The sequence below is a fragment of the Chiloscyllium punctatum genome, chromosome 32, assembly GCF_047496795.1.
Source record: "Chiloscyllium punctatum isolate Juve2018m chromosome 32, sChiPun1.3, whole genome shotgun sequence".
Lineage (NCBI taxonomy): Eukaryota > Metazoa > Chordata > Chondrichthyes > Orectolobiformes > Hemiscylliidae > Chiloscyllium > Chiloscyllium punctatum.
In genome coordinates this window covers 42,131,265-42,138,374 of record NC_092770.1, presented here as the reverse complement: position 1 = coordinate 42,138,374, position 7,110 = coordinate 42,131,265, and positions in this window count along the sequence as shown.

The window sequence follows — 7,110 nt, the reverse complement described above, 5'->3', positions numbered from 1 at the left end:
TCGTCATTTCCGCCACCTCCAAATGGACCCCACCACCAGGGATATATTTCCCTCCCCTCCCCTATCAGCATTCAGAAAAGACCACTCCCTCTGTGACTCCGTCGTCAGGTCCACAAATTCACCTGCACCTCCACACACATCTTTTGCTGCATCAGCTGCACCCGATGTGGCCTCCTCTATATTGGGGAGACAGGCCGCCTACTTGTGGAACGTTTCAGAGAACACCTCTGGGACACCCGGACCAACCACCCTGTGGCTCAACACTTCAACTCCCCCTCCCACTCCACCAAGGACATGCAGGTCCTTGGACTCCTCCATCACCAGAGCATAGCAACACGACGGTTGGAGAAAGAGCGCCTCATCTTCTGCCTAGGAACCCTCCAACCACAAGGGATGAACTCAGATTTCTCCAGTTTCCTCATTTTCCCCTTCCCCCCCCCCCCCCCCACCTTGTCTCCGTCAAATCCCTCTAGCTCAGCACTGCCTTCCTAACCTGCAATCTTCTTCCTAACCTCTCTGGCCTATCACCCTCCCCTTGACCTCCTTCCACCTATCGCATTTCCAACACCCCTCCTCCGTATCTTTTATCTTAGCTTGCTGGACACACTTTCCTCATTCCTGAAGAACGGCTCATGCCCGAAACGTCGATTCTCCTGCTCCTCGGATGCTGACCTGCTGCGCTTTTCCAGCAACACACTTTCAGTGACTGTCCTCTCATGTACAACATGGACATTTGTGATACATTGCCAGTTTGCAATGGTAAAAAAAAAATTGGCCTGTATTTTGCTGTGGCAATGACTTTGGGAATTGTTGGTAGTAGCCATTGTAATTCAACCACATGTTGCTGCAACTTCTGGAATCCAAGCAAACATACAACATCGCAGAAATTCAGATGTCTCCATATGTCTAGAAAGGGAGTTATTGTGATCAATGAAATCACTGGAAATTAATTGAATTAACTCAAATTCCACTGTTGGAAGTGTTGGTCTCACTAAATGCCCTTGAGGTTATATCTTGTTGACTGAGATGTAACTGGCCTTTTAAGGATGTACTTAACAGTATTTATGAAGTTAGCACCCTCTCTGGGCCTGAACCTAATTTTAGTTTGTGGAATAGCACATTCTTCCATAGATTCTACATCAAAAAATTCTTAGATTTTCTTTGATTAATGTAGCAATGTTCATTACTTCAGCTTGTATCTGGAATTGCCAATTAAAATGAAGAACCATCAGTATTTTTAACTAATACAAAATCAAATTACTGCAGATGCTCAACCAATACTGGAAATAATCAGGTTATGAAGCATCTGTGGAGAGGAAACACCAGTTAGAATTTTGGGTAGAGATGACCTTTCATCAAAACACGGTTCTTTTAACTTCCTTGCTTGATGTGGTGTCTTTCCCTGTAATTGACTTCTTATCGGCTTCATAATGTTATTTCTGCTGTATGCAAGCTATCTCCTTGATCTGGTGTGATATTTAAACAGCATCACAGAAGGGAAAATCCCTTTTGCCTGCTAAACTTGGATGCTAGCTTTTTCTGATTCATGTACAAAGACTCCGAAATCCATTTTGTTCTGTAGCTTTCTGCAGTTTTTCTCCATATATAAAAAAAAATGCAGCTCCTATACTATTCCTGCCAAGTTCATAATTTCACTTTTCCCCACATTATATTCCATCTGCCAAGGTTTTACCCAATCACCTAGTCTGTACAGGAGTATAGACAGATTTGTTTCAAACTAACCACTTCACAAATATTTTTGTGACATCTGTAAATGGCACATTTAATTTTCTCATCCAAGTAATTAATACATTTTGTAAATAATTGTGGCCCCAGCACTGATCCTGTTGGCTCAAGTTACAGGTTGCCAACCAGAAAATGCCTCCTTTAAGCTAACTCTTTGTTTTCTATTAGTTAACCAATTTTCTCCCTATGCTAATATGTTACCCACAACATTGAGCTCTTAGCTTATTAAGTAGCCTCATGCAGTGGCTCCCAACCTTTTTCAATATTGAGGCATACTTCAAAATTTGTGCTAATGTAGAAATGTGTCCAGACAGAAAACTTAACAGGCAGTTCAATTAGTGTTTTATTTATACTGTGCATTTGCAGTTTCTTCTTGTAATAAACATTTAGTCCTACAGATGCACAGATGATGAAAATGTGCACATGCAAGCTATTAGAAGCCACTATGCAATGCAGTGCTGCTCCTGACAATTTTGTGTCATAGGCACACTGGTTGAAAACTTCACACAATGTGTGGAACCTTATCAAATACCTTTGGGGAAAATAGAAACATGTTATATCCACTGCTTCCCCTTTGTTTGTTATTCTGTTTGTTACCACCTCAAAGACTTCTAAATTTTTCAGACATGATTTCTCCTTCATGAAGCCATGCTGACTTTGCTTGATCACATTATGCATTTTTAAATGCTCTGCTATTGGATCCTGTATAAACTTCAGGAACCCAATTAACTTATATGACAATGCCAATTTTACTTTTTACTGATGCAGAGACTGGCTTTCTATTTCAGATTTTATCAGCTGATCTGGTGGGATTTGAACTTTGCCCTCTGTATAATGAGTTTAATGATATTACCATTACATGACCAACTCCCCTTCAAATTTCAGAGCAGGCATGATCTTATTGAATTGCAGAAGCATAGCTGCAAGGGGTATAGTCTACTCCTGTATGTGCTGGAATTGGAACAAAACTCTTGAGACATTTAAACAAATGTTGTGATGTAGGAAATGTTTTAGTCAATTTGTATGCAGTGAAGTTCCAAAAAAGCAATGTGATAATGAACATATGATCTCTTTTCAACTGGTGAAGAACTTCCCTCTACTCATCATCAGCAGATGGTTGTGCTTATTCTCAATGGTGCAATAATCCCGCACATGCAGAATCAGTGTTGCAGTGGAATGTCACTGCAAAGCAACCACTAACTGCCTATCAAAGATAGCACTACCTATATGTTCACAGGACAAGACAGACAAACTTGTGAATGCGAGATGGCCAGTGTCATGATGTGGTGAACACTTTTGAAACTGTAAAGTTGCATTTTCTGTGGCTTAGACAACTGAACAATTGGAACAAAAGCTCTTCTCAAATCGACCCACTACCTCCTGGGGCCAGTAACCTGGGAATAAAAACTGAAAGGCTCTTGTCTACTGTATGTCTTGTTCACAATACAATGCCAGATTGATTGATTAATAGACATTTTGGCTGCAGCAGGAATGGGATGTGTTTTACGTTCTGCAGTTGTTTATTCCTGCTGTTAATGTACTTTCTGTGAAATGTCACATCACTCATCATTAATCAGCATTTATACAATCACTGTGTTGCTGGAACATGGGAGTTTAGTGATAGCAGCTGGTGAAGGATGGGGGGGGGGGGGGGCTTTCTCAAACTATTGTAGTCCATTTAGCGTAGGTTCACCCCACAAAGTTGTTAGGGAGGGCGTTCCAGGATTGTGACTCTCACTATATCAAACACGTCTGTTTGAACTGAGGCTGTAATGAAGTCGGGAGCTGAGTGACCCTGATTAAGTCCTCAGGTGGAATTTGAATCTTCTGAAGGGTGGCAAAAGCAACAATTTGAGTCATGGCTGGCGCACAAGTGAGCATAATCAAGATTAGTGAGTTTTGAGAAGACTTGTACCTCAGGTTGAGGTTCTGGATGTAGGTTTGCTCACTGAGTGGGAAGGTTCAGTTTCAGACATTTTGTCACCATACTAGATAACCTCTCCAGTGAGCCTCAATGAAGCACTGCTAGTGCAGCCTGCTTTCTATTTATGTTTGAGTTTCCTATGGTGGGTAATGTCATTTCCTATGGTGCTGTCATTTCCTGTTCTTTTTCTCAGGGTGGTAAATGGAATCCAAGTCAATGTGTTTGTTGATAGAGTTCCAGTTGGAATGCCATGCTTCTAGGAATTCTCGTGCATGTCTGTTTTGCATGTCCTAGGATGGATGTGTTCTGCTTCGTCATCCGTATGTAAGGATACTAGTGAGAGTGGGTCATGTTTTGTGGCCAGCTTTCTGCCTGTTTGTCCAATGTAGTGTTTTGTTACAGTTCTTACAAGGTATTTTGTAAATGACATTAATTTTGCTTGTTGTCTGTATAGGGGCCTTCAAGTTCATTAGCTGCTGTTTTAGTGTTGATTGGTTTGTGGGCTACCTTGATGCAAAGGGGTCTGAGTAGCCTGGCAGTCATTTGAGATGTCTTTGTAGGGGAGAGTGGTTAGGGTTTCTGAAAGTGTTGTTCAGGTTTTTGCTCAGAAATCAGCAGACTGTGTTCATTAGGTACCCATCCTTTTTGAATACACCATATAGATGATTTTCTTCTGCAGCTTTGTTTGTGGGTGTTGGGTTGATTGCTTCTGTAGTTCAGTATTGGTCTGTGTGTGGTGTTTACTTATAGATGCTGGTTTGAAGTTCTCCATTAGCTGTTCGCTCTTCTGTGACATCTAGGAATGGCAGTTTGTCGTCTTCCTCCTCCTCAGTGAATTTTATGCCAGTATTATTGATTGTCATCACTAAACAAAACAAATTAGAGGAAACCTTTAAGACTAAGGTAATCCATATAGTGGACCCAAAGTTTGGGTGGGATGGTTGGCAGACTGGTTTGGTTTGTTTGAGTTTCTGCATTACTACTTCTGCTAATAGCCCTGATAGCAGAGATCCCATGGATGTTCTATTGGTTTGTCTGGAGGTTTTCTGGTTGAAGGTTGTGTGTGGTAAGGTATAGGTCTACTAGCTTGATGATACTGTCCTTGCTGATGAAGGTGGTGGTGTTTTGTGTGTGTGTGTGTGTCTGTCTGTTGGTCTTCTAATAATGTAGTCAGTGTTTCCTTGGCCAGGTTGATGTTGATGGATGTGAACAGGGCTGTTACGTCAAAGGAGACCATTATTTCATCCTCTTCTATCTTGCTATCTTTGGTCTTCAGGAATTCTTGGGTGGAATGGATGTCACAGTCCTGTTCACATCCATCAACATCAATTTAGCCAAGGAAACACTGACTACATTATTATAAGAACCAAAGACACATACACCAAACATTACTATCCTTGCTGATGAAGTTGGTGTTGTTAAGCTAGTGGACCTATGCCTTACCACCCACTTTACCTTCAACAAAACCTCCAGACAAACCAACGGAACACCCATGGGATCTACGATATCAGGGTTATTAGCAGAGGTAGTAAGGCAGAGACTCAAACAAACCGCTCTACCAACCAAGCAACCCAAATGTTGGGTCCACTATGTGGATGACACCTTTTCTCATCACTAAACAAATTAGAGGAAACCTTCAAGACCATCAATAATATCCTTTACTGGCATAAAATTCACTAGAGGAGGAAAATAACAACAAACTGCCATTCCTAGATGTCGCATTAGAATGAACAGTCAATAGGGAACTTCAAACCAGTGTATACATGAAAACACATGGACCAAATATTAAACTACAGAAGCAATCATCCCAACATCCACAAACCAAGCTGCATTAGAACATTGAAATAATGAGCCTTCCCACACTGCAGTATAGAAGAACTACACAGACCAGAGGAAAAACAGCTATACCGTGTATTTGAAAAGAACAGGTACCTAATTAACACAGTTCACTGATTTGAGCAACAAACTTACACAAGCAGACAAAACATGTCCAGAAACCCGAACCACTCTCCCTTACATCAAAGACATCTCGGACCCTTTGGTGGGTTTGTGGCCTACCATGGTACCAAACACTAAAACAGCAGCTAATGAACTTGAAAGACCTTATACAGACAAGCAAAACTTGTCATTTACAAAAATACCTTGCAAGAACTGTAACAAACACCTGCATTGGACAAAGAGGCAGGAAACTAGCCACCAGGCTCCATGAACATCAACTCACCATACAAGGCTTGACAAGGGCAGAGTGGTAGATGGTTCAACAAGGCTCCCTCTGGGAGAGTAGTGAGTAAGATTCGATCTTGTGAATTATAGGGAGAACTAGCCATTTGGATACAGAATCGGCTCAAAGGTAGACAGAGGGTGGTGGTGGTGGAGGGTTGTTTTTCAGACTGACCAGTGGAGTGCCACAAGGATAGGTGCTGGGTCCACTACTTTTCATTATTTATATAAATGATTTGGATGCGAGCATAAGAGGTATAGTTAGTAAGTTTGTTGATGACACCAAAATTGGTGGTGTAGTGGACAGCAAAGAAGGTTACCTCTGATTACAACGGGATCTTGATCAGCTGGGCCAATGGCCTGAGAAGTGGCAGATGGAGTTTAATTCAGATAAATGTGAGGTGCTGCATTTTGGGAAAGCAAATCTTAGCAGGAATTATACATTTAATGGTAAGGTCCTAGGGACTGTTGAACAGTTGCTGCACAATATATTGGGCCAATATACCAGCCACTGCAGCGGACAGCTGGAACTGGCAACTGGAAGTGGCAGAGACAAACCACTATAAATGCTGGAGGAAACATCACAGAAGCACTTCACAGGAGGCTCCCAAGCACTGAGGATGTCACCTAGCTTTACCACTATGCAAGTAGTATGTCTGAACAAACCAAGATTATACAATGGTAAGTAATATTGGAGTGTGAATTTCATTGGCATTTTAACATGGCTGCAGAGTAATGCTACATATTTCACATTAACTGGTTTGGATGTTTCTAGGGAACTCCAACTTGCCTAGCAGGTGGCCTGAAGGCCATAATGCTAACTGGGAAGATCTGTGTGGCCCACACACTGCTGTATCAAATATATGACTGCAGGACCTTGAGGGGAACTACTCTGCTAATCAGATGCCACATCTCTCCAGTGAATCTATCAGCAATAAATCAGGAGAGAGCATGTGTCTGAATTGGAGAAGCAGCAAATAGGCACGTGAAACAGCATAAAGTCTGATGCCATTGAATTGAATTTATTGTCAAATGTACCGAGGCACAGTGAAAAACTTGGTCTTGCGAGCAAACCAGGCAGATCGCATAGTTCATGACTCCCGCCATGCCAGGGAGTCTGTAGGATAGGAACTATGAAAGCAAATTTTAAAAATGTTTGTCCTATGACATCTGTCCTAAGTTACAATAGTAGTTAAAGATAAAACTCCACTCAACACAGG